Genomic DNA, 27,214 nt, shown 5'->3' with positions numbered 1-27,214 from the left:
AGCCACGATTGTCTAGAAATGTTCCTGTTCTCAATTTCAAGCTTTCCAAATTTTTGTGTTAAACCCATGATGAGTTTGTCCATCTAGTCCCACTTCGGGTCTGATAATTCTTTATCTTAACCAGAGGAGTATGCCTCCTATTTCCATCTTTTGGGTTCAATAGTTTATTGCTTTACCCTTGACTTTCCTGCCAAGACCATGTTAGCTTCCACTTCAAGAGCATAGGTCTGAAGTTGGTCTAGAGTGACAAACTTTGTTTCTCTCAAGGAGAAACCAACGTTGGACTCAAAGGCTCCCAGGAAAACCACACAAGCCATAGTTGGAGGAGGTTTTATGTTAGCAGGCAGGTCATTGTACTTCTTATTGAATCTTTTGATAAATTCTCAAGTATCCTCCTTCGTATTTTTTCTTAGGGAATTAAACTCAGTGAGGAGGTGCTCATGATCCCTCTTTTCTCCCCATTTCTTAGTGAAAGCATCTTCCATCTCTTCCCAGGTAGTGATGGAGGCATTGGGTAGATCTTTGAACCATTTTATGGCTTATCCCTCGAGACTTTTTACAAAAAGTCTCATGACCACATCTAGTTGATCCACATCTAGGATGTGAGCAAAAGAACTGTAGGCTTCAATGTGACTCTTTTCTGTGTTATCATCTTCCCCATTGAACCTAGGCTATTTCTTTAGGTGGTTATGGGGCATTGCACTCAGAGGCCGAGGTAAATTAAGAGGTGCATACATATTTAGAAAAAATCATGGGAGAGCCATCTAGATTGGTCGAGGGGGATTAAAATTTGCTTGAGGAACTGGGGTCAAGGCCACAATGGCTGGAGGAGAAGCAGGGTTGTCAGGGCCTTAGGAGTAAGTCTTGAGTAGTGAGCAACAATGGGCTGAGAATTGGAGGTGGAGGTCGAAAAGGGTGATAAGATGGTAGTACAAGGAGGGGGAGTTTTCTCTTTCCCGACTTTCTTGGAAATTAACTTTTTTGGATCATATACAAATGGAGCTTTCTTTTGGGATGTATCTAAGCGAATATGAGGCCTTTAAAAAACTAGGGTTATGAATGACAATGAGGGGGGTGAGGAGTCACCAAGGTGATATGAATGTAATCATAATAGACTTCGCTCACCTACACAAAAGATGTTCAATTTTTCGTATCCCACGAGAAAAATCCTTCAATAAGCTCCCCGGCCATGGCACCAAGTGATGTTGTCTCTCCCAGAGACAACCTTGGATTGATTACAAGAACAATGCCTAGACACATCTAAATTCAGTGTGTCTTATATGATCCTCAAGAAACCAGAGGAATCATATGCATTGGTTCCTTCATCCAAGGATATAAGCCATGTATTTATGGAATCCTTTCACATATATAATTCATAAAAATATGGTAAAAACTAGCGGAGGCTGAGTAATCAAGGACTTGTAGTTTAATTAGATTTTGTACAATAATGAAAGAAGAGAAGGAGAATATTAGCTCATCAAATATAGCTTGAAACATCAAGAATTATATAATTATCCGAGCTAAATATAGACAGGTGGATGGAAGAAGAGTGAATTTTATGATTCTAGGAAGCGCACACTTAAAGATATAATCTTAGACTTGCATACATGCATATGTATTAACTAGTTAACACCAATGAATCTGTAAGAATATAAGAGATATTTCTTGAAGCTATAATTGCTTGAAATCATAGAGGAAGTGAAAACATAATGGAAGTTCAACAAAGAAAAAACATATTTTAATCCTCACATATGGGAATCAACACAATTTCATTCATATTCAGAAAGATGTAGATCTGGAATTCATACAACATCAGAAGCACATGTTGCTTTTCCTAGAATTCAAAACCTTTATTCAATGTTTCTTCCTTCCTTTTATAATGAGAGGGAGGATAAGAAAACCAATTACAAAAATATCTTCAGGTGGAAATTTACAATTGTCTATATGAATGGATGTCTCAACGTAAATCTTTTGACTATTACAATAGGGAGATTCCTTTCTTGAATGAGAAACAAAATAACAATAAAGTGATTAAAACAACAAAACAAAATTAATCTATCACAACTAAAATGATGGTTTCTGGAAATATCCTCATGCCACTCTTCTTTGCTAGCCTTTCGCCTTGGCGTGTTCATGCTAAGTCATGGTTAATCCTCTCTTAGCTGGTTTCGAGTCACTCTCAATCTTTAGCAGCCTCTCAAATAGCTGCCAACTCATACACCCTTTTAAATTTCTATTAGTCTAATAATATCGATGCCCTAAAAATTTTAGTGTCATGTTTCATTGAGTACCTAGGAGCCTTCCAAATGCTAGGCTTTTAACATAGGAACATCGTGAAATAGGCAAGCCTGATTGCCCTTTACACCCTTTGGAATACAACCCCCTTCCGCTTATTCTTTTATGTGATCAAGGGCTTGAACTGAGCACCTAGTCCTTTGGGCACTAAGGCTTTCAACTGTCGTGCAGGGAACTTTTCCTTAGTTACTTGAAAAAACTTTAATAACCCCTTACACCACATCGGTTGATATCACGGACGTGAAAACCTTATGAAATACAGCTTATGGAACATCACATTTGGGGGGGGGCTTTTTCTTATCACAATCACAATCCTGCATCCTGAATACACTTTCCCTTATGTTTTTCCACTAAGAAGTTGTGATCGCCAATATGCGGGATGACATCATGTTTGCCACATGCCACCCTATTAGTGGTGACATGTGTCACATGGAAATGGCCCCATAGAACCCCTGAAAACGTCGAAATTGAGTGACATGTGTCCACCTATCACGTCAACATTTGTATTGCCATGTTTCGTTCGTATTGGCACTTGTCATCCGTATTGCCATGTTATTGGTAATGTCAGCTGCCCTGTCTGCTCTGAGGACCAATCAGAGGTTGCCACGTGGCCCCCTAGAGGAGAGAGAAAAAGCCCTACTAGACCCTGTTTTTTCATGCTTTTCCTTTCTATTTGGTTTTCTCGTCCCCTTGGTGATGCAGCACTTTATCGCAATATTTGTAGTTTTGCAGGTCTTTTTAAGTTAAAACCCCGTCAATCTGATGATGCTACGTGGAGCAGAGAGAAAGTGGGTTGTTTGCCTTGGTTTTTTCCAGCATTTCCTTTGTTAACATTTTCGGCCCTTTCCTGGTGATATATCATTATATCGCAGATCGACCGCCACAAGTCTTTGAGGTTTTGGATTAAGCACGTGACCTGGGATCCCTTCAATTGCCAATAAAAGTTGTGCCCAAACATGCCTACTACTGAGATCTGATATCGGCGATCGACAGATCAGTGATTGTCACACCGCCATTATTCCTTGCGTGCTGACTTCCTTCGATAGATGATTTGTGATTGCTATCAGCCCCCCAAACTTCTAATTACGATTTGCACTCCATACTTAATCATTTTTGTTTTGTTGGGCTTTTTGAAGGAGAACATTTGCGTACTTCCATATACCGTTGGAAATCTCCTTTTGAACACTACGCAATGGGGAGGGTTTGATTCATCTGTGAGATCTTGTGTTTCCTGAGAAAGGGGCTCCAAATTTCACTTCTCTAGGGAAACTTTGACTATTTAAAACCCACAATGCAGTGAGTGACAATAGGATGTCTAAATTTACAATCAACCCAGAAATTTCCCATGATCCAATTATACAATCTCATGAAGATTAAGATAACCTTGGATGAGGAGGCTTTCAAGAGAGGACGTAGTTGTAAACATGACTGAGAGGCCATTTCCATATGGAACCATGACAAGAGGGTGGTTATAGAACCTTCTTGGACTACATGATATACACTTATCTTGTAGTTCTCTCTAATCCAATTTTAACCCTGCGACATCCACGTTACATCATATTGTTTCATGTTACTTTCGTCGTAGGACATTTACAGCCTGGAATTGTTGTGTATGACCTGCTAAGTAAGATTTTTAGATGTTCTTCATTTCATTTTCACTGTGTCGTTGAGTTCTGGTATATATTTTGCATTCTACACTTTCGTCCTTTGTTGTTGATGGTATAGCGAATATAAATTAGTTATGTCATCTACACTTTTAGACCCCTAAAAAATGAGATTAGCATTAAGGTAATTTTTTTGGACGAGTGGTCGTTTCATTCCAGGGCTATGCACACATTTTATATGTTTGAGAAAAAATTCATAGATGTGTTACTGTGACTAGGATATATATAAACTCGCCATAGTTAACTCCTCCAAGTTTTTGTTCTGGCATAAAATTGTTTGTGAATTGGCTTACCTGGAGTGAAACATTCGCCTACTTGGAATTGTCATCCACGAGTCACTCCATTCGCCTACTTGGAATTGTCATCCATGACCTACTAGGTGATATAATATGAACACCTAGTCTTGTACTCATCATCTTTTCCTGCAGTGGAATCCAGTGTTATGATTCTTCCTGAATATTAGATTTCTTTAAATCTTTACTTATTTAGACTGTAGATTCCTTATATCGAACTAAATAGACAAATTTATAAACACAAACTAAAAGAAATTTTAATAAACGTTGTTTTGGCACATAACTCTTTTCTAACTATGCTATGATTAACATAATTTTTTCCCAGACATTATTGCATTACCTCCATTTGTATGGATAAATGAGACTACAAAAACATATGAAACATTTGAGGTAGCTAAGTTAACCTTAGCTTCCCAAGATGGAGGATTATAATGAATGAAATTCGGCTAATAATGCTATGTGACCATTGAGGGTGGTGGAGGCTTTTATCACTTAGAGTTGACATTCATTTCCCTCTCGTACATCTGAGGGATATTACTTTTGGATCTTTACCGTTGTAGTCTCATATTCGAGTCCTAATTCCACAACTAATGTGCTTCTCGAGATTATTTTTATGGCAATGACACTCGTATGGTTGTTCAATGAAAATGTATTTTCATATCCAAGTCATCATTCTCCAACCAATGTTCCTCTTGTCATTAGTTTTATGGCAATGACATGAGCACAACTGCAGGGATTTAGAACTATCTTGAGAAGCATGGTAGGAAATCTTTTGGGTTATAGTTAATTAAATTTTTGTGCATAAGTCTTTTCAGCGTCTAGTTAATTATAGCTTTATGCATATATCTCAGTAGCTTGATTGAGATAGAGAATTTCTCTTTCCTTCAGAAATATATTCTGTTCCTAGCAAGTTTCATTTGTTGTGCTCAAGAAACTCTTGTTGGACGGTTTCTTCTTGCTAACTGCAAGTTGAGATGTTTGGATAGTTGAAACTAAATCAATCACCTACATCTCTAAAAAAAGAAACTCTCTCTATATTTTTACCACAAGCACCAGCTCACAATTTTGTCCTCTACTTTGTAGCTTCAATTTTCAGGTTTTGATTCTATCTTCTAGCTCGAGCTTGGCTCTTCTTTTTTACAATTTCTTTTTATACTGGTTATTGTGTCTGTATCACACTAGGTGTGCTTTCATTTATCCTAGCTTCATTTTCTTGAAAGTTACACTTTTGTAACCTTCAACCAAATTTCAAACATGCTATTAGCTTTTGATATACTTTTTCTTTTGCATCTTGCTCTAAGTGGGTTGGTCCAAATTATTATTTGAGTTGGAATCTCTAGGATCTTAAGTTGTGTCATCAAATCTATTGGATTTTGACTCCCTTCTCTCTTTCCATTTTTTCGTTTCCGTACACTCTTTATGGTTTCTCATGGAGATTCCCCTTAGTCTTCTTGCATGTGGTCATCTCCCCTCTTTCGGCTCTGAGTATGCGTTGTGGCCCCTTGGTAACAATGGTACATCTAATTTTTTCTAGAAGATGTCAGGAAAAAGGGGCCAACATACATCCTCCTCATGGGTCAAATTCTTGAGAGAGAAGTTGGTTGTTATTTACATGAGTTCAACCCCTCAATAGATTTGTAGAGATATAAAGGAAGCATAATGAGAGGCCAAAACTAAAGGATTACAAATGATGAGTTAGAAAAAGAGTTTTATGGATAGGTTCTACATATGAGGAATACAAGAACTAGGCTTCTTCATAGCTAAACACTATCATAGAAAAATCTCAGTGAAACATTATGAAACTTGTCAAGAAATTTTCTTCTACATTGATGAAATGCAAAAACATACAAAGAAGTTAGATTGACAAGGTATGGATCATTACCAAAAATCTTGTAAACCTCAGGTTCTTTACCTCTAATTGAGATAGTGACAATAAATCGATTCTCCCTCAAAAGACATGAGGTTACCTTTCTTATTAATTATATATGCTAATACAATTTGGTTGCATTTTCATAAGTTGGGTGTTGATAGTTTTTGTCTTATTAATAAACTATTTAATTGTTTCAAACTATATTATGTTTTTGGTGTTAGTATACCTTCACATTGTTCACGTTGTTGAACAAAAGCTCTACTCCTATGCCATTTATCTCTTTAGCAAATTAATAACCATACAATATAATGTATGCATTTTTATGAATGAGTAGTGCAATTATTATTTGCCAAAAAACCTTTAAAATTACTAATGTAAATTATTATAATATAATTTTTTTTAATAAATAATTAAAGAAAGAGGAAGAAAGAAAAATTTAGTTGTCCTTTTTTTTTCATGTCTTTTATTAGGTTTTGCACTCCCTCACTCTTTTCCTTTTTGCTTAGTTGTCCCTTTTTTCGAGTCTTCTTTCTCTTTTGCACTCTCTGACTTTTTCTCTATTTGTTTTGTTTTTCTTAAGTAATTGTGTTTCATTTACACTGATTTTGATATTTGAAAATTTCTCCATCTCATCACACATATAATCAATTATTGATCATATTTTACTTTGCAAATCACTTGTCACTATTCACTAGTATAGATCCATCTTAATTACGAATCTAGCAAGAGCCAGGAGGGATCAAATCTCTTGATGTGTAAGCCCCTTTTTATAATGGTAAACTTTAAAAAAAAATTCTACAGACTCAACATATATATATATATATATATATATATATATATTTCATTTTTTTAATTTCATTTTTTAATATATAAACATGCAATTCCAAAAAATATTTAATCCATTTAAAATTAACTCATAGAAAAGGGTCAAAATGTAAAATAATGATGCTTGAAATGTTATAACAATATGAATTTATTTTTTCAATATTGTTTTCAAATTTTTACATTTAATTACTTCTTCTCTTTGCACATTGAAATATTTTATTGTCGTTGATATATATACATATATGATAAAATTTATATTAAAATAAATTTGTTCACAGTTTTATTTATGTATCCAATTAAATATGAAAATATAAATAATATAAATTTTTAAGCAATGTTTTTCTGTAAAAATCACATAGAATCAACAAGTGTGGTTCATCATTAGGGCCAGATTGTTTTATTTTTTTTAATTACTCTAAAAAAATGATATAAAATTATCTTACCTAAAAACTAACCCAATATTAATTGTAACAAGATAATTTTTGGATTTAAATAATATTTTATTTTTATTTAAACAATTTAAATAATATTTTATTTTTATTTAAAAAAAAACATTTCAACGTGAAGTTGAACATTGACACAATACAGCTAATTACACATAGCCACACAGCCGGAGTTGTAAAATAATCCCTTCTTTTGTGGCAAAAACGAATTACACATAGCCCGGTGGTAAAATAACGCCTTTTTTTGTCACAAAAATGTGAGAAATTTTTAAATAATTTGATCCAAAATTTAAGCCATCAATTCATGTTTTGTTTTTTTACCCATGTTTTGTTTCTTTTTGGTTTTTTTTAATATTTGAAATACAACCATTCACAAGTTTCATATTTATAAATATTATTTAACGTTTAAGCTGTGGTTTTTTTAGGTTGCGGGCTATGGGAGTAATTGCCAGAAATCTGAAATCTTAAGGAGAAGTAAACTCAGATTTTTTCCCCATTCCACAGCAATTCAAATATTTTTGGCGAATTTCTCCGAGTTCGAGCTAATCGTCCTCCAATTTCACACATAGCAGGTTTCCCGTTAGATGCGGACCCAGTGGGACCCACTGGGATATTTGAGTCAATTGTCCTCCAATTTCTTGTTTCCTTCTGGATGCACAACCACTGCGGGATATTTAAGGTTCATTATTAATTTTTTCTTTCATTACGTTAGAGATTATTTGTTTTTATATATTTATTATTTATATTTTTTTAAGTTTCATTCTTTCTTTGTGGTTAATAAGGAGTTTAAATTTTTTTGGAAAGTAATCCATATTAAAATTTTATTTAAAAAAAATAAAATTAAATAATTAAATTTATAGTGTTTGGTAAATTTTCAAAATATTTTACCATTTAAAATCTAAGTAATATTATGAAATTATAGTTTTAAAATTTAAATAATAATATGAAATTATAGTTTTAAAATCATCAGACATTTAGATAATGAATAAAGATATTTCATCTTAATTTAAAATTTTAAATGTGAAAAGATTTCAACTTGAATAATTTGATGAACAATTTGTTTCGCGTTTTCTTTTATCCAAAATTTGTGGTTATATATATTTAAATGGGATTTATTTATTTTTTATTATTATGAAAAATTTTCAAATGCATTATTAATGCATTACTAATTTTAGTGCCATTATTTTTATATGCACTTTTGGTCAGCAATGTTAATTATCATGGCAAGAGCTAACCAGCTTGTCATAGGGCATTAAATGTCTGGTTACCTGCGTCCTATATGTTTCTATAACACACCCATTTTTTTATTTATAGAGTCACCACGAGTGTGTGTTATCGGGATATCAAGGCGCAGCTAACCAAGCATTTAATGCCCTATGACAAGCTGGTTAACTCTTGCCTAACTAGATAATATCCTTCTCATTAGTGACGGTATTCCTGTTTGCTGTCAGGCACGAATAGAGTTATTAATGCAGGATGGGCTTTCATGATCCAGTCGTTCTCAAAGTCCCTCTCACTCGCTGCGAGTTTCCATAATCGTGCATCTATTTGCTTCCCTAATGCAGTCAGCTGTTAGACCCTAGTTGGAAGAAATGTCAAGCTATCGCAGAACAGGTTTTATCGTGTCAGTGCAATATTCCAGAATCTCAAGTTCCCTGAGATATTGTACAATGATCAGTAATAGAGACACAAGATCTTGTAGCATTCGTTTAGATGCTGAGGTAGTCACGTTCCATCATGACTCACCTGGTATTTTGCTAGACAAGCAGAGTCGGTATCTGTCATTGGCGCACACAGTAGTTACGTTCTTGTTGCTGCTTATCCACAATATGATTTAAAAATTATGTTATTAAAGACGTAACAAATCAAAAGACGTAGCAATTGTTAAGACATTTGAAAATTGCTAGCGCATTACGAATCGACCTACTTGGAGTAAGACATTTTCCTGATTGGAATTGCCATCGACGATCTGCCAAGTAAGATAATATGAAAAACCTAGTCTTGCACTCACCATGTGCCCGGTAGTGGAATTTAGTGTTTGGTTTCTCGATGAATGTTAAAAGTTATTATAATTAATGGGAAATCTTTATTTAGATTGCAAATTCCTTATATCCAGCTTATATTAACCAAAGTTACGTAAACAAAATAAACACAAACACATGAAAATGTTAATGAACTCCGCTGCTTTTGCACATAACTATGTTATAATTACGCCGTTTCCCTCTGAAATGAACTCTCTAAACTGTTGTTGTGTCAAAATATGACCGTTGATTTGAATTGAGCAATGCCAGGCGCGACGCTCCATACGAACCATCAACCGTCTTTCAACAAGATGTTCCACAAGGTGGGGCTGGACAACACGGGTTACAACATCACCAAGTATCTCTACGCCATGTCGGACATTCACCTCCCTAAATGGTTCGGCCGCCCATCTTCCATGGACGACAATACATGGAGCAGGGACTCCAACTGGATTGGATACGTTGCGGTGAGCACAGACGAGAAGGTGAGGCGCCTGGGGAGGCGAGACATCGTGGTGGTGTGGAGGGGGACTGTGACGCAGCTCGAGTGGATGGAGGATTTTCAGGATATTCTCCATCCCCTGGGAGAGGTAGGCAGCCTGCACGAGAATTCATCAGTGAAGGTGGAGCGAGGGTTTCTGAGCATATATACCTCAAAGGACCACAACACGGGATACAACAAGCTCGTCCGAGCAGGCAATGAAGGAGCTCGGCCGCCTGGTGGATGTGTATACGCAGAAAGGAGAAGACGTGAGTATCACCATGACCGGCCACAGCCTCGGCGGTGCCCTCGCTCTGCTCAGCGCTTACAAGGTCACAGCGAAGGGCCTCAATTCGCTGAAAAACGATCCCAGGAACGTCCCTGTGACTGTGTTCTCTTTCGGAGCTCCGAGAGTGGGCAACTAGGCTTTCAAAGATAGATTGGAGGCTATGGGGGTTAAGGTTCTGCACGTGGTGAGCGAACAGGACATGGTTCCCAAGATGCCCGGGATCATCTTCAACGAAGGGATGGAAAAATTCGAGCAACTGATGAAGCCGTTGTTTGACCGTTTCCCCTGGACATATGCTCACGTTGGAGTGGAAATCAAGTTGGATCACGGACGTTCGCCTTCTCTGAAACCAAATCTCGACCCTGCAGATTATCACAACCTGGAGGGATATCTTCATTTGTTGGATGGGTACGAGAGCTCGTGCGCCCCATTCCGATCAGGGGATGCCAAACGAGACGTGGCATTGGTGAACAAGGCTTCCGACATGCTGAGGCCAGAGTTAATGGTGGCGGGGAACTGGTATCAATTGGAGAACAAGGGCCTCGTCTGCAACTCGTATGGAAGATGGGTGCAGCCTGAACGAGAAGCCGAGGATATCCCATCTCCTAACCACGTACTAGTGCAAGAGTCTCTGGGTTTCGAGGTTCCAATATAGTGAATGTGTACAGATCAATGTGTGAAAGTAATGCATTTTCGCTATTTTGTATATATAAAAAGAGTATCTTAGTTTTTAGGAATACATTTTTCGAGACTCTGACTAGCAAGGCATGTTGGAACTAAAAAGCGAAACAAATTCCAATCATTTACAATCTGTCAATATGATCTTTCAAAAGAAAATATAGTTGTTACAGACATGAACAGTGCTACTAAAGAGCATATTAACTCTCAAATATTCAAAGAAAAATTTAGAAAATATGAAAGCTGCAGCATATTAACTTTCGAATATTCAAAATCTAAGTTCTGAAAAATTTAGAAAATATGAAAGCTACTGGAGTAGACCCTGCTGTCTTGTATATATGAAGCTTAGGAGATGACTCCAGGTGTTCCGATCACACCTTTTTTGGAAAGCATATCTGTAATATGGTTTTGCAATGTGTGTAAAGCATATCTGTAATATGGTTTTCGTTTCAGGAAAATGTGTGCGAATGAGATGTGCTGAAAGGTAAATTTTATGGATTTAATACGTTTCATCCCGTATGACATCACTGGAGGCCGAAAGCAATTGAGCCTTTTTATCCTATCAATGCAACTTTTTAAATCCCCAAATACGTGAATATCTTTGATGTTGAGCCACTGAAACAAGTATAAAAAACCCCAGACGCAATAATTTCTGCCGAGTTATTAGTACCCTACCACCTTAAAAACATGTTTATGTTGTATATATGGCCGTAGTACCAGCTGAGATATGTCAAAATAATAATATGGTATAAAAACTCTTATAAAGGTTCATAGTTGTGTGTATGAAAGATATATAATTTATCAGTTCTGTTGAACATATAAAAACCAGTCACAAAGTATATAATATAGAGAAAATGAGATTGTCCTCCTGATAATCCACAATCAAAGAAAAAGCATGTAAATTGCTTTGAAGAAAAACTGACTTTATTACATTCTTTGAAGAAAAACTGATTTTATTACATTGTTCCGAGAATTGTTTAGTTTTTAGGAATACATTTTTCGAGACTCTGACTAGCAAGGCATGTTGGAACTAAAAAGCGAAACAAATTCCAATCATTTATAGTCTGTCAATATGATATTTCAAAAGAAAATATAGCTGTTACAGACATGAACAGTGCTACTAAAGAGCAGATTAACTCTCAAATATTCAAAGAAAAATTTAGAAAATATGAAGGCTGCAGCATATTAACTTTCGAATATTCAAAATCTAAGTTCTGAAAGATTTAGAAAATATGAAAGCTGCTGGAGTAGACCCTTTTGTCTTGTATATATGAAGCTTAGGAGATGACTCCAGGTGTTCCAATCACACCTTTTTTGGAAAGCATATCTGTAATATGGTTTTGCAATGTGTGTAAAGCATATCTATAATATGGTTTTCGTTTCAGGAAAATGTGTGCAGATGAGATGTGCTGAAAGGTAAATTTTATGGATTTAATACGTTTCATCCCATATGACATCACTGGAGGCTGAGAGCAATTGAGCCTTTTTATCCCATCAATGCAACTTTTTAAATCCCCAAATACCTGAATATCTTTGATGTTGAGCCACTGAAAGAAGTATAAAAAACCCCAGATGCAATAATTTTTGCCCAGTTATTAGTACCCTACCACCTTAAAAACATGTTTATGTTGTATATATGGCCGTAGTACCAGCTGAGATATGTCAAAATAATAATATGGTATAAAAACTCTTATAAAGGTTCATAGTTGTGTGTATGAAAGATATATAATTTATCAGTTCTGTTGAACATATAAAAACCAATAAGAAAGTTTATAATATAGAGAAAATAAGATTGTCCTCCTCATAATCCGCAATCAAAGAAAAAGCATGTAAATTGCTTTGAAGAGAAACTGACTTTATTACATTCTTTGAAGAAAAACTAATTTTATTACATTGTTCCGAGAATTGTTGATCATTTTGTTTAAATAGCCTTGCTATGCCTTTGTCCATTTGAATTGGATGCAGAGGAATGGTTTGGATGGCCAAAAGTGGTCAGAATCTAGGCAAAATAATTTCAAAAAATCTTGTAGATGCAGTGTTTGAATTTTATTTTTGATAGTAGAAATAGATTCAGCACCATCAAAAACATCTAGGACACTTAAAATTTTGAAATTTAACAACTATAACTTGGATTTACAAAAATCTTTACCACATATTTTCTAAATATAACCTAAATTTCCATAACAATCCATACAATTCCTCAGCTAGTTAAACTATGGCATTTATATTTGTTCTTACACAATTCATGGATCCTTTGATTCTATGAATGTGATGAAAACTGATAGGAGAGAAATGCATGAGATTTGAAATCATATTTTTATATATTGATAACAAGGTGTAGTTTCTTATTTCGAATGTTCCATTAATCAATCTATAATAAGTTTGGAATTTCTAATTGATATTTTTTTCCTTTGCCATTAAGATATTTAGAGAAAATAATTGTGGATAATTGTTTCACACTGTGTCTATATTTACACAGAATAAAAATTGGAGTATGAATTGTTTATAAAAATTCAACCTCCCATCCATCTTTTTGATGTGTCTAGTCACGTGGCTCTATTTTCAGTTTTACTTTACATATTTATTGCCTAGCATATTTATTTCTTTACATATTTATTATGCTGTAAGGCGTTTCCCTCTGAAGTGAACTCTCCAAAATGTTGTCGTGTCAAAATATGTGCCATCCGATTTGGTTGTTAGACGATCGGGTAATCATTAACCGTTGATTTGAATTGAGCAATGCCAGGCGCGACGGTCCATACGAACCATCAACCGTCTTTCACATGCTGCAGGCAACGATAGCAAAACTCACCATATTCTATGCCTTCCGGGAGCAAAAGAAAGGCTCAGACTCTTCAAAGCCGACCTCCGCCAAGAGGGAAGCTTCCATGCTGCCGTTGAGGGTTGTGAGTACGTTTTTTATTTGGAAACTACAATGGATTTCGCCATTGAAGCACAGGTATTTTTTAACAACCACCCGAATGCACAACTTCTAGAAACAACGAATTTATTACTAGATTTTGACCCCTTTTTTGGATATAAATTTTCCCTTTTAATGTACTTTTTCTTCAGACACACACGAATGTTATCGAAGCTGAGGTGAATGGTACTCTTGATATTTTGAGGACTTGCAGTCAAGAAAAGTCTGTGAGGCGTGTAATTTACACATCATCCATAACTACAACCTTGCCACTTAATGATGATGGCGAATTCAGGGACTGCCTCGATGAATCTTGCTGGACCCCAATCGATGTCATGAGACGTGAAAAGCCTATTTTCTGGGTAAGTTCACTGTTACTACTCACTTCAAAGATTTGTATTAAAAGATCCGTAAGTTTATTTTAACTTCAAATATAATCAATCTAGATTTATTAGGGTTAGGGTCCAGAAGATCAAATTTATGAGTTGTAAAGTTGCATGCACATAATAGATTTAGAATTAGATAAATCTAATCAATCTAGATTTATTAGGGTTAGGGTGCAGAGGATCAAATTTATGAGTTGTAAAGTTGTATGCTCATAATAGATTTAGAATTAGATAAATGTAGACCGGTTTTAAAAAGTGATGAAATCCCAAATAATTTTCATATTCCACTGTAAAATGAGCTTCTTAACACAATCTCTTACCCAACACAATCATTATCTTGACTCGACTGTAAAATGAGCTTCTCAACCATTATTTTGAAATTACTTTGAAATGCAAATCTCTTGATATTTAGAAAAATGTAATTTACATTTTTATCTTGTCAAAACAATAAGGAGTAATGAATCACTTGATTTTAAGATGTATTATGTAGCAAAAGCATTAGCAGAGCAAGCAGCTCCTCAATATGGGTCAGAGGATCATGGTATTGAAGTAGTGACGATAGCTCCAGCTATAGTTGCAAGCCCTTTTCTTACACCCACACTTTCAGCCAGCATTGAACAAGCGTTGCCATTCATCACACGTATGGTATGCGTTCATTAGATATTTGATCTTATTTTTGTAAATTTTCATGGCTTGGTGTTTCTCTTATGGATTGTTTTATTTCTTTGAGTTTAGGTTGATTATGGATTCTCTATATCTCATGGGTATAAGCATAGTTTTGTTTCATATCAATAAGATACATGAAATCTGAAATCAATATAAAAATGTTTATTTCATCTAATCTTATATTAAAGTCACATCTCTATATCAATGTTGAACATTTTGATTCTCAGTATCCAATGGGTAAGAGCATAATTTTGAGATCTTCCATTAACAGAAAAATGCCCATTTTTTCTGTTCTTATATTAATGTTCACATCTCTCAGGCAACGCTGAACATTTTGAATGGTTAAGGGAGCTTCATGATATCATGGGTTCCATTTTATTAGTCCACACTAAGGATGCTTGTAATGCTCACATATTCTTGATGGAGCATCCCTCTGCGAGAGGTCGATATATATGTTCTTCTCCACCTCTCACTCTGCGAGAAATGGAGGATTTCTGTGCTAAACGTTATCCACAATTCTCCCTCCCACTCAAGTAATCAATTACTTCATATTTTGTTTAGTTTGTTTATTCCATTTCTAAATAGATATTCTCAAAAATTCATTCGCTTATTTGGGAATTTGAATCGCATATTTCATATCAAAGACAATGTTCTTAATGGTGTGCCCTTTCCCTCAAGAAACTTGCTGGACATCGGGTTCACTTACCAGTATGGATTAGCAGAAATTTTAGGTGATAGCATTGAATTTGCAAGGAAGATAGGCCCGCTACCCTGAACATGTAAGTGCCAAGGATGTTTGGTTGGTTGACGATGAGATAAATAAAATGGTTGGATATTTTGTGGTTTGTATCAAAAACATGTTTCTTAAATGAACCTTAACTTTGAATTTATAGACTATAAAGGGATTATTTTCTTTTAAATATCTTTGGTTTATTAAATTTAAAGGTATCAAAAATATGAATATTTTAATCTAATTTAAAACTAATTATATTATTCTTAATTTAATTAAAATAAATTTAATTAATAATTACATTATTAATATGGAACATCCCAATATTATATTATATGTGAATATGGATTTTTAAAATTTAAAATTTATGTGAATGTGGATTTTTAATGTGATTTTATTTAATATATAATATATATTTGATTATAACCCAAAAAAAATATATTTAAATGTTATTTTTATAATATATATAATTTAATTTAATTATTTAATTTAGTATGGAGTAGATTTGTAGGTATTAGAATTTTTAAATGTGAGATGTGTAAGAGTTAAATATGTGAATATTTTATATTTGAGGTTGAGAAATATACTTAACTTCCATATAAACATCCTAGTATGAAAAAATGTTGTTATATTTAAGATTTTTCTTAATCAAAATAAAACTAATAAAATAAAAAACATAAAACTAATAATTATATTTATATTGATAATTAATATAAATCTAATATATATATATATATATATATATATATATATATATATATATATATTAGGTTTATAATAATAATTTTATACTTTTATTTTCCTTACTCATAAATAAATTAATATAAAAATAATATGACGTTAAAGGTATTAACTAATCTATTACACTAATATCTTTTCAACTTCTTAATAGATTACGTATGATGTAACATTATATAAATATATTTTCAATGTTTTAATGGATATTTAGTGTGATTAGATAGTCATTGCTAACATGGTATGGTATGTTTTTTTGTCAATTCAATCAACTTTTAATTTCTGATTTTCCCGATAGATAGGGAGGTGGTCTAAATAACTATATGATGGGTTTTTGTTCAGGTACCTCCAGAGAAAGAAGCTAACATTTCAGAGATTGACAGTACCGTTGTTGCGGCAGACAGAGCCACTACTGAATTGCCAGCAGAAGGAACTGTAAGAGTGCTTCACTTTCTGCATCCCATGTTGTGTAGTAGTTTTTTGAAATATGGGATAAATTGCCTATAACAAGGATGAAGTATATTAGTGTATAAAAGTTTATTGCAGACACTTAGGTAAGAATGCATGTCATTGCTGAAGTATTTCGTGTAAATTCTGCTTTGTGATTGTAACAGATGGGAGTCAGCAGTGCATTTGAAGGCAAATCTATATCAGTAGATAAAGTAAGAGATCAGGAGAAAAGGGAAGATAGTTCAGAGTACAAAGAAGGGGAGAAGAGCTCTTGTAAGGGAGACCTCATAGAGGGAAGTGTTGTTGAAAGACATATAAAGGTGGAAAACATTAAGGAAGAAAGTCAGGTAGACAGTATACGAGGAAACGATAATGATTCAAGCAAATTATTGCCACAGAAGCAGGAGGTAATCACCAAGACTGATTCAAGAATGCAGAAACAAGAGAAACCTGGTTAGTGAACTTGCTCTTTTAGTGACAAGAGATTAATCTGAAAATTCAATTTATGGATTTTGTTTTCTTGCTTGTTTTCCATCTAAAAAACCTCTTCCATTTGTCATGGTCACGTTTTCATACTAATATACATCATCATATTTCTAACTGTCGGGTTCCATCAGATGTTCCATCTCTTGTCGTTTCAGCTTCATGTGCTGTCAGTTGCTCCACCAATGGAGCTGTTGGACCTTCACCCATATCCATGGCTGTAGCAGGGTGGCCTGGAGCCTTATCTGCTCTTGGGTATGAACATCTCTCTACCCTGTTATGTTGATCATGTTGTTTTGTTGTTGCTTGTAATAAGCAATCATTTTCTGAGCTGAAACAAGGATTTGTTCAGCAGGTATTTTGGACCAGCGGCGGCTACTTGGCCTGGAACATCTCTGCCTGGAATGATGCCTGTTGAAGGAAACTTGATGAAAGGCATACAGGTAGCTAATTTGTTTCCACTGATCCTTTAGTTGTGGACTACTTTACATTGCATGGTGAGTCCTTGTAATTTGTTGATTATCGATGTACGCTGGTCAATTCTTGGTAATGAAGAAGGCGACATGCAGGCTTTTATATTTTATATTTTATTGTGAAGTTATTTGTGGCTTCCTTAGGGTTGATTTTCCCATGCTTTGAACCTGTCAGATCATTGGACTGTCATAGCTCCTGGCGTGCACGTTATCATTGTATCTATGAATGGGTTTTTCTGCTTCTTGGCTTCGATCATGACCATTTGGGGTGGCCTTCTGCACTGATTTCCATCTGCCTTCAACATCATGAGCTAAAGAGTCTATGATGTGTTTTGTCTTATAAGTTGGCATGTGTTCTGTTTGATCATTCTTTTGTGTCTTCGATCATGGTTTCAGTATTCCTGGAGTATTCCTGGATATAGTCTTCCAATTGAAGTGTTATATTTGTTAAAAGATGTTCAGATTTTCTCATTTTATCATGTGATGAATCAGTGGGGATAATGAAATGAATGAATTGGGATATCGGTTTTATGTTGTCCTTCATGAAACATTGTTCAAGTCGACATCTTTGAGACTTACCAATATATTCTCTGATGAAGGATTCGTGGTAGAAGGACCTTGAAAAAACCTCGTTCCTCAGATTTTGGCAAAGATGATTAGATTTCAGAAATGACAAATCAAACACATGTAACCATCAGTGTTGTTAGATTTATCACCAGCAAAATCTAACACTAAAAATTCAAATTCACCAAAGAGTATTTCAGAGGAAAATCATTGTGATAATTGAGTAATATGGAGAACAACTACAGATCCGTGCTACTAGCATTTTTCCAGGGAAAATAACCTTGCAAATTGAAACCCAACGACACCCTCTATGAAGAAACCAAAAATACCAGAAACCCTTGTCTTCTCGTCAGATCTACCAAAAGATTCATATAACCGTAAGTAATTTCAATACTCTTCCACAAGAATCCTCAGCAAACATATCAGTCTTCAACAGTCCAAAGGTGAGAAATCTCTTCAGAGATGACTTATTGCTTTGACTCACTGTTTCCAATAATCCATCTTTCACAATCTTAGAAATGAACTGTGTATGCAAATAGCCACGCTTACAAAGATAGAATTAGATAGAAATGAGGGTGATGAATATGTAATATACAACCAATTAATAGGATTCTCATTGCTATCATTGTTACAGTCACGCATAAGTCAATGTCATGCAATCAGTGTTACTCTTATAGCATCAACAAATCGTTAAAGATTTGTCACACAAGGTTTTTGTCCTGTGTCAAGGTCTTTAGCTATTAGTGCTATTGGTGAAGCTTCAGACCTAGGATCACAACTTGAAGAGAAAAAACTGGTAGAGCCTCCTAATCTGAAGATAAATATCATAGATACCCAAAGAAAAGCTCAGTCTTCTCAAGTAATGGTGCTTCTGAGTTTGCTACTGAGGCATGACAACACAAAATTGTACATTGCTTCCTTTCTATTTTCTGAGGGGCAATGTACACTCTGAGTAGCCACTTGTGATATTAAAACAGTGAGCTCTAAGGTCAATATAATGCTCAGACTTATTGAGAAACAAGAGCTGGAGATATTCAATAGAAAAATATGGAGATGGGAGTTTCAATGGACAATCTACTTCAAACAGTTTCAGCTCACGGAATCAGGAATCGATTTCAATTATTATGCCTCTATATAATTCATTCTCCGATGAAGGATTCATGGTAGAAGGACCTTGAAAAAAACCTCATTCCCTAGATTTTGGCAAAGATGATTAGATTTCAAAATGACAAATCAAACATCCATAACCATTAGTGTTGTTAGATTTATCACCAGCAAAATCTAACATTGAAAATTCAAATTCACCAAAGAGTATTTCAGAGGAAAATCATCGTAATAATTGAGTAATATGGAGAAAAACTACAGATCCATGCTACCAACATTTTTCCAGGGAAAATAATCTTGCAAATTGAAACCCAATGACACCCTCTATGAAGAAACCAAAAATACTAGAAGCCCTTGTCTTCTCGTTAGATCTACCAAAAGATTCATATAACCCTAAGTAATTTCAATACTCTTCCACAAGAACCCTCGGAAAAAATATCAGCCTTCAACAGTCCAAAGGTGAGAAACATCTTCAAAGATGACTTGTTGCTTTGGCTCACTGTTTCCAATAATCCATATTTTACAATCTTAGCAATGAACTGTGTATATAACTAAAATCATACGTTATAATGTAAAATAGAGGTCATTTCGTGACAAACCAGTCGATCTGATAGTTCCAATAGCGATGAAAAAGTTGCGATCAATTTCCATAATATCATATTGAAAGTTATACTAAACGCTTCATAACAATGAATTGTTGATCTAATGGATCAAATAGTGAAAATTGAAATAAATCTGATGGTTGTTATTCCATATTGGAATAGAAGATGTGAGCACATTAACCCAAAGCTCTTGATCTAATAGTCCAATGGTGAAAGGTGAAGAAATATCCAAATTCCATAAGACATCAGAAATTAAGTTTAAAAGAAAGTTACACTTTCACTGGATCTGACAGCTCTCATGACCCATGATTGAAGGTCTATATTCATACCATATTGTAACATACATAGAACTTAAAGTAAACTTACACTTTTGATATATTGAAGGGTCAAAGTGAGTTGAGATTGATGGTGAATATTCATATTAGGTTGTAACTTGCAGAGTTTTTAACCATAAGTTACATTCCAGTGAATCTAACAATGAATATCAATAATGGTGATTGAATTTTTAAATGGGTGGAGTTAATAGAATTATAACAAGTGGGTTCCACCCAATATTCCCACTATGTGTTATTAGGTCATTTTAAAGGTGGTAATTAATAGAATTTGTACTTACATTTACATTAATGGTTTGAAGTACATCATTTTAATTGTGGTAATTAGTAGAATTTATTATTAATGGTTTCAAGTACATGTTATCACTGGGAATTTTACCGCGCTGTGTAAAGGAAAATCCAAAGGTAACATTGAATTAGTTTTTAGATTGGAAGTGGACCTTTCCAGCTTAGAGAGAGTTATCTCTCATAACTCAGTCACCTTGTGTCACCTCAGTAACTCATTATTTAATCAGTATAATGGCTAGATATTATGTACGATAAGATTTAAAATGTTGTAAGACAAATTGAAATATCCATTGGGCATGGAGTTATGATAATTAGCAAGAAATCAGATGGATCCATTTAAAATGTTGTAGGACAGAGTGAAATATCCATTAGGCATGGAGTCATGATAATTAGCCCGAAATCTGATGGATCCTCCATTACCTGGGTATGGATATTATGGATATTAAGGGTTAAAATGTTGTACGACAGAGTGAAATATCCATTGATGATGGAGTCATGATAATTAGCAAGAAATCTGATAGATCCTCCCTTACCTGGCTATAGATATTAAAAGCAGGATAGATGAAACTTTCTTAGATTATCGGTGTAGTTGAAAGTTGAATGGGGATGATAGTCCACTATAGTAGAGAATCCAATGAGGATGAATTCTAAAGTAGCTTTAGAAGGAAACGAAAGTATTTGATTGTCAGAAAATAAAGCATCAATGAGAAATTCTAAAATATTTGCTTTCCAAAAATGAAACTATTTGATTGTAAGAAAATAAGACATCAATGATAAATTTCAAAATATTTACTTTCAATAAAAGATTGAAGATTACATATAAAATAAAATCACCTAGAAAGAAAAAAATTCAACATAAAGAAATAGATAGGAAAGTAGCATCTCAAGAATCTTTGGACCATAAAATCAAGAATTTTTGGTCCAATCAGATTCAATTTATCTCAAATTTACACAGTAATTTTTTCTCTCTGAAACCGAACCCTTTGTCCTTTTTTTCATCTGTTTTATAGAGATATTACATATGTTTTTTCATCTGTTTTATAGAGATATTACATATGTTTTTTCATCTGTTTTATAGAGATATTACATATGTTTTTCATCTGTTTTATAGAGATATTACGTATGTTTCAAATCCAAAATCTGTGGAAAAATATTAACTACGAAATATTCAACACAAAATTGTACACTTCTTCCTTTCTATTTTCTGAGTGGCAATGTACACTCTGAGTAGCCACTTGTGATATTAAAACAGTGAGCTCTGAGGTCAATATAATGCTCAGACTTACTGAGAAACAAGAGCTGGAGATATTCAATAGAAAAAGATGGAGATGGGAGTTTCAATGGACAATCTGCTTCAAACAACTTCAGCTCATGGAATCAGGAATCGATTTCAATTATTATGCCTCTATATAATTCATTCTCTAATGAAGGATTCGTGGTAGAAGGACCTTGGAAAAAACCTCGTTCCTCAGATTTTGTCAAAGATGATTAGATTTCAGAAATGACAAATCAAACACCTGTAACCATCAGTGTTGTTAGATTTATCACCTGCAGAATCTAACACTGAAAATTCAAATTCACCAAAGAGTATTTCAGAGGAAAATCGTTGTGATAATTGAGTAATATGGAGAACAACTACAGATCCGTGCTACCAGCAATTTTCCAAGGAAAATAACCTTGCAAATTGAAACCCAATGACACCCTCTATGAAGAAACCAAAAACACCAGAAACCCTTGTCTTCTCGTCAGATCTACCAAAAGATTCATATAACTGTAAGTAATTTCAATACTCTTCCACAAGAATCCTCAACAAACATATCAGTCTTCAACAGTTCAAAGGTGAGAAATCTCTTCAGAGATGACTTATTGCTTTGGCTCACTGTTTCCAATAATCCATCTTTCACAACCTTAGAAATAAACTGTGTATGCAAATAGCCACGCTTACAAAGATAGAATTAGGTAGAAATGAGGGTGATGAATATGCAATATCAACCAATCAATAGGATGCTCATTTCTATCATTGTTACAGTCACGCATAAGTCAATGTCATGCAATCAGTGTTACTCTTACAGCATCAACAAATCGTCAAGGATCTGTCACACAAGGTTTCTGTCCTATGTCAAGGTCTTTAGCTATTAGTGCTATTGGTGAAGCTTCAGACCTAGGATCACAACTTGAACAGAAGAAACTGGTAGAGCCTCCTAATCTAAAGATAAATATCACAGATACCAAAAGAAAAGCTCAGTCTTCTCAAGTAATGGTGCTTCTAAGTTTTCTACTGAGGCATGACAACACAAAATTGTACATTGCTTCCTTTCTATTTTCTGAGGGGAAATGTACACTATGAGTAGCCACTTGTGATATTAAAACAGTGAGCTCTGAGGTCAATATAATGCTCAGACTTATTGAGAAACAAGAGCTAGAGATATTTAATAGACAAAGATGGAGATGGGAGTTTCAATGGACAATCTGCTTCAAACAATTTCAGCTCACGGAATCAGGAATCGATTTCAATTATTACGCCTCTATATAATTCATTCTCTGATGAAGGATTCGTGGTAGAAGGACCTTGAAAAAAAACTCGTTCCTCAGATTTTGGCAAAGATGATTAGATTTCAGAAATGACAAATCAAACACCTGTAACCATCAGTGTTGTTAGATTTATCACCAGCAAAATCTAACACTGAAAATTCAAATTCACCAAAGAGTATTTCAGAGGAAAATCATCGTGATAATTGAGTAATATGGAGAACAACTATAGATCCATGCTACCAGCATTTTTCCAGGGAAAATAATCTTGCAAATTGAAACCCAACGACACCCTTTATGAAGAAACCAAAAATACCAAAAACCCTTGTCTTCTCGTCAGATCTACCAAAAGATTCATATAAACGTAAGTAATTGCAATAATCTTCCACAAGAACCCTCAGCAAAAATATCAGTCTTCCATAGTCCAAAAGTGAGAAATCTCTTCAGAGATGACTTATTGCTTTGGCTCATTGTTTCCAATAATCCATATTCTACAATCTTAGAAATGAACTGTGTATGCAAATAGCCACGCTTACAAAGATAGAATTAGATAGAAATGATGGTGATGAAAATGCAAAGACGTGGTTGAGTCAGAGATCGCAGGCTCAGAGGTTTGCTTTATTTCTGGATGAAGTTTGGAGAGATGGTTCCCAGTTGATGGAAGAAATTTGGTTTGTTGTTGCCAACCCACCACTCCAACTCGAGACTTGTTGTTAGTTCAAGGAATCACAAAGTCTTGTCAGAAATTGGAGTTGCGGAGACATCTATAATAAGAATGGGGGATTTGGTAGAAGAGGAAAATTGGCAGCTATTTTTTATTCATCCTTTTCGAATTCCATGATTCAGTTGGGGCTTACTCACGAGGTTCTTCTTCGGTTGTCCACACTCAGGGAAAGTGTTCAACCTTCAGCCAGTTCTTTGTTCTTGATTGGCATATCTGATTACAAGTTATTTTCTCACTGATATACAACCAATCAATAGGATTCTCATTGCTATCATTGTTACAGTCACACATAAGACAATTTCATGCAATCATTGTTACTCTTACAGCATCAACAAATCATCAAGGATCTGTCACACAAGGTTTCTGTCCTGTGTCAAGGACTTTAGCTATTAGTGCTATTGGTGAAGCTTCAGACCTAGTATCACAACTTGAAGAGAAGAAACTGGTAGAGCCTCCTAATCTGAAGATAAATATCACAGATACCCAAATAAAAGCTTGGTCTTCTCAAGTAATGGTGCTTCTAAGTTTTCTACTGAGGCATGACAACACAAAATTGTACATTGCTTCCTTTCTATTTTCTGAGGGGCAATGTACACTCTGAGTAGCCACTTGTGATATTAAAACAGTGAGCTATGAGGTCAATATAATGCTCAGACTTATTGAGAAACAAGAGCTGGAGATATTCAATAGACAAAGATGGAGATGGGAGTTTCAATGGACAATCTGCTTCAAACAATTTTAGCTCACGGAATCAGGAATCGATTTCAATTATTATGCCTCTATATAATTCATTCTCTGATGAAGGATTCGTGGTAGAAGGACCTTGAAAAAAACCTCGTTCCTCAGATTTTGGCAAAGATGATTAGATTTCAGAAATGACAAATCAAACACTTGTAACCATCAGTGTTGTTAGATTTATCACCAGCAAAATCTAACACTGAAAATTCAAATTCACCAAAGAGTATTTCAGAGGAAAATCATCGTGATAATTGAGTAATATGGAGAACAACTACAGATCCGTGCTACTAGCATTTTTCCAGGGAAAATAATCTTGCAAACTGAAACCCACGAAACCCTTTATGAAGAAACCAAAAATACCAGAAACCCTTGTCTTCTCGTCAGATCTACCAAAAGATTCATATAACCATAAGTAATTTCAATACTCTTCCACAAGAACCCTCAACAAACATATCAATCTTCCACAATCCAAAGGTGAGAAATCTCTTCAGAGATGACATATTGCTTTGGCTCACTGTTTCCAATAATCCATCTTTTATAATCTTAGAAATGAATTGTGTATGCAAATAGCCACGCTTACAAAGATAGAATTATATAGAAATGATGGTGATGAATATGCAAAGATGTGGTTGAGTCAGAGATTGGAGACTTAGAGGTTTGCTTTATTTCTGGATGAAGTTTGGAGATATGGTTCCCAATTTATGAAAGAATTTGGTTTGTTGCTGCTAACCCACCACTCCAACTCGAGACTTGTTGTAAGTTCAAGAAATCGCAAAGTCCTGCCAGAAATTGGAGTTGCAGAGACATATATAATAAGAATGTGGGATTTGGTAGAAGAGGAAAACTGGCAGCTATATTTTATTCATCCTTTTCAAATTCCATGATTCAGTTGGGGCTTACTCACGAGGTTCTTCTTTGGTTGTCCACACTCAGGGAAAGTGTTCAACCTTCAGCCAGTTCTTTGTTCTTGATTGGCATATCTGATTACAAGTTATTTTCTCACTGATATAAAACCAATCAATAGGATGCTCACTGCTATCATTGTTACAGTCACACATAAGTCAATGTCATGCAATCAGTGTTACTCTTACAGCATCAACAAATCGTCAAGGATTTGTCACACAAGTTTTCTGTCCTGTGTCAAGGTCTTTAGCTATTAGTTCTATTGGTGGAGCTTCATACCTAGGATCACAACATGAAGAGAAGAAACTGGTAGGGCCTCCTAATCTGAAGATAAATATCATAGATACCAAAAGAAAAGCTCGGTCTTCTCAAGTAGTGCTTCTTCTAAGTTTGCTACTGAGGCATGACAACACAAAATTATACATTTCTTCCTTTCTATTTTCTGAGGAGCAATGTACACTCTGGGTAGCCACTTGTGATATTAAAACAGTGAGCTCTGAGGTCATATAATGCTCAGACTTATTGAGAAACAAGAGCTAGAGATATTCAATAGACAAAGGTGGAGATGAGAGTTTTAATGGACAATCTGCTTCAAACAATTTCAGCTCACGGAATCAGGAATCGATTTCAATTATTATGCCTCTATATAATTCATTCTCTGATGAAGGATTCGTGGTAGAAGGACCTTGAAAAAAACCTCGTTCCTTAGATTTTGGCAAAGATGATTAGATTTCAAAAATGACAAATCAAACACCTGTAACCATCAGTGTTGTTAGATTTATCACCAGCAAAATCTAACACTGAAAATTCAAGTTCACCAAAGAGTATTTCAAAGGAAAATCATCGTGATAATTGAGTAATATGGAGAACAACTACAGATCCGTGCTACCAGCATTTTTCCAGGGAAAATAATCTTGCAAATTGAAACCCAACGACACCCTTTATGGAGAAACCAAAAATACCAGAAACCCTTGTCTTATCGCCAGATCTACCAAAAGATTCATATAGCCGTAAGTAGTTTCAATACTCTTCCACAAGAACCCTCAGCAAACATATCAGAGCATGTGTCATTGATGAGGGCCGAAGATTTCAAAAAGGGGTTCTGGACAGCGGCTACCACATGTGTCCTAGGAAATATGCAGATGTAATTAACTTGAGAAGTTTGATCCGCAGACATAATTCATATGAGAAGTTTGATCCACCTACAAAAGAAGAGAGACAGTGAAACACAACATGACATAGCCTTATAAATTGTAAACCCAACAGGCCATCGAAACCCTAGTCAAAATAAAACAAAAAACTTTTCAAAACAATCGTCAATTTTCCAGAAATCCTTCAACCGCATGGAAGAATCGTGCATTTGATATGCATTTTCACCCTCACGCACACTATGTTTTTGTATTTTCATTAATAAAACATAATATAATTATAGGTTTGGGTTTAGAAATTGTCAAAAATAAAGAGTTCAGGTTACCAAGATGAAAAATAAAAGTCAACCTTAACAAATATCCCTAGACTCCTGAGCTGAATACACTCCAATGACAATACCTATCTTGTGTCTTAATTAGCAAGGCCCAGAATTATGTGCAATATAAATTCTCTTACCTGAATAAGGAGGAGAAAAATAGAATTCCACATAAGAGACTAATTATTTTAATTAACTAAATAATAATAGAAAGTAAATTAAATCACCTTTATTTTACTACATTATTTACAATGATTTTAAAA

At 34.7% G+C, this 27,214-nt stretch overlaps 1 pseudogene; it reads left to right on the top strand.

The window, feature by feature from the left end:
* The first annotated feature begins 9,674 nt into the window (after positions 1-9,674).
* Positions 9,675-10,836, top strand: LOC149188731 (phospholipase A1-Igamma1, chloroplastic pseudogene; annotated as a pseudogene).
* Positions 10,837-27,214: the final 16,378 nt, after the last annotated feature.

Source organism: Pinus tabuliformis, chromosome 3_1 (assembly GCF_031772625.1).
Source record: "Pinus tabuliformis cultivar Carrire ecotype Pingquan chromosome 3_1, CPIR1, whole genome shotgun sequence".
In the NCBI taxonomy this organism is placed as follows: Eukaryota; Viridiplantae; Streptophyta; class Pinopsida; order Pinales; family Pinaceae; genus Pinus; species Pinus tabuliformis.
This window is presented reverse-complemented; position numbering and strand designations above follow the sequence as displayed.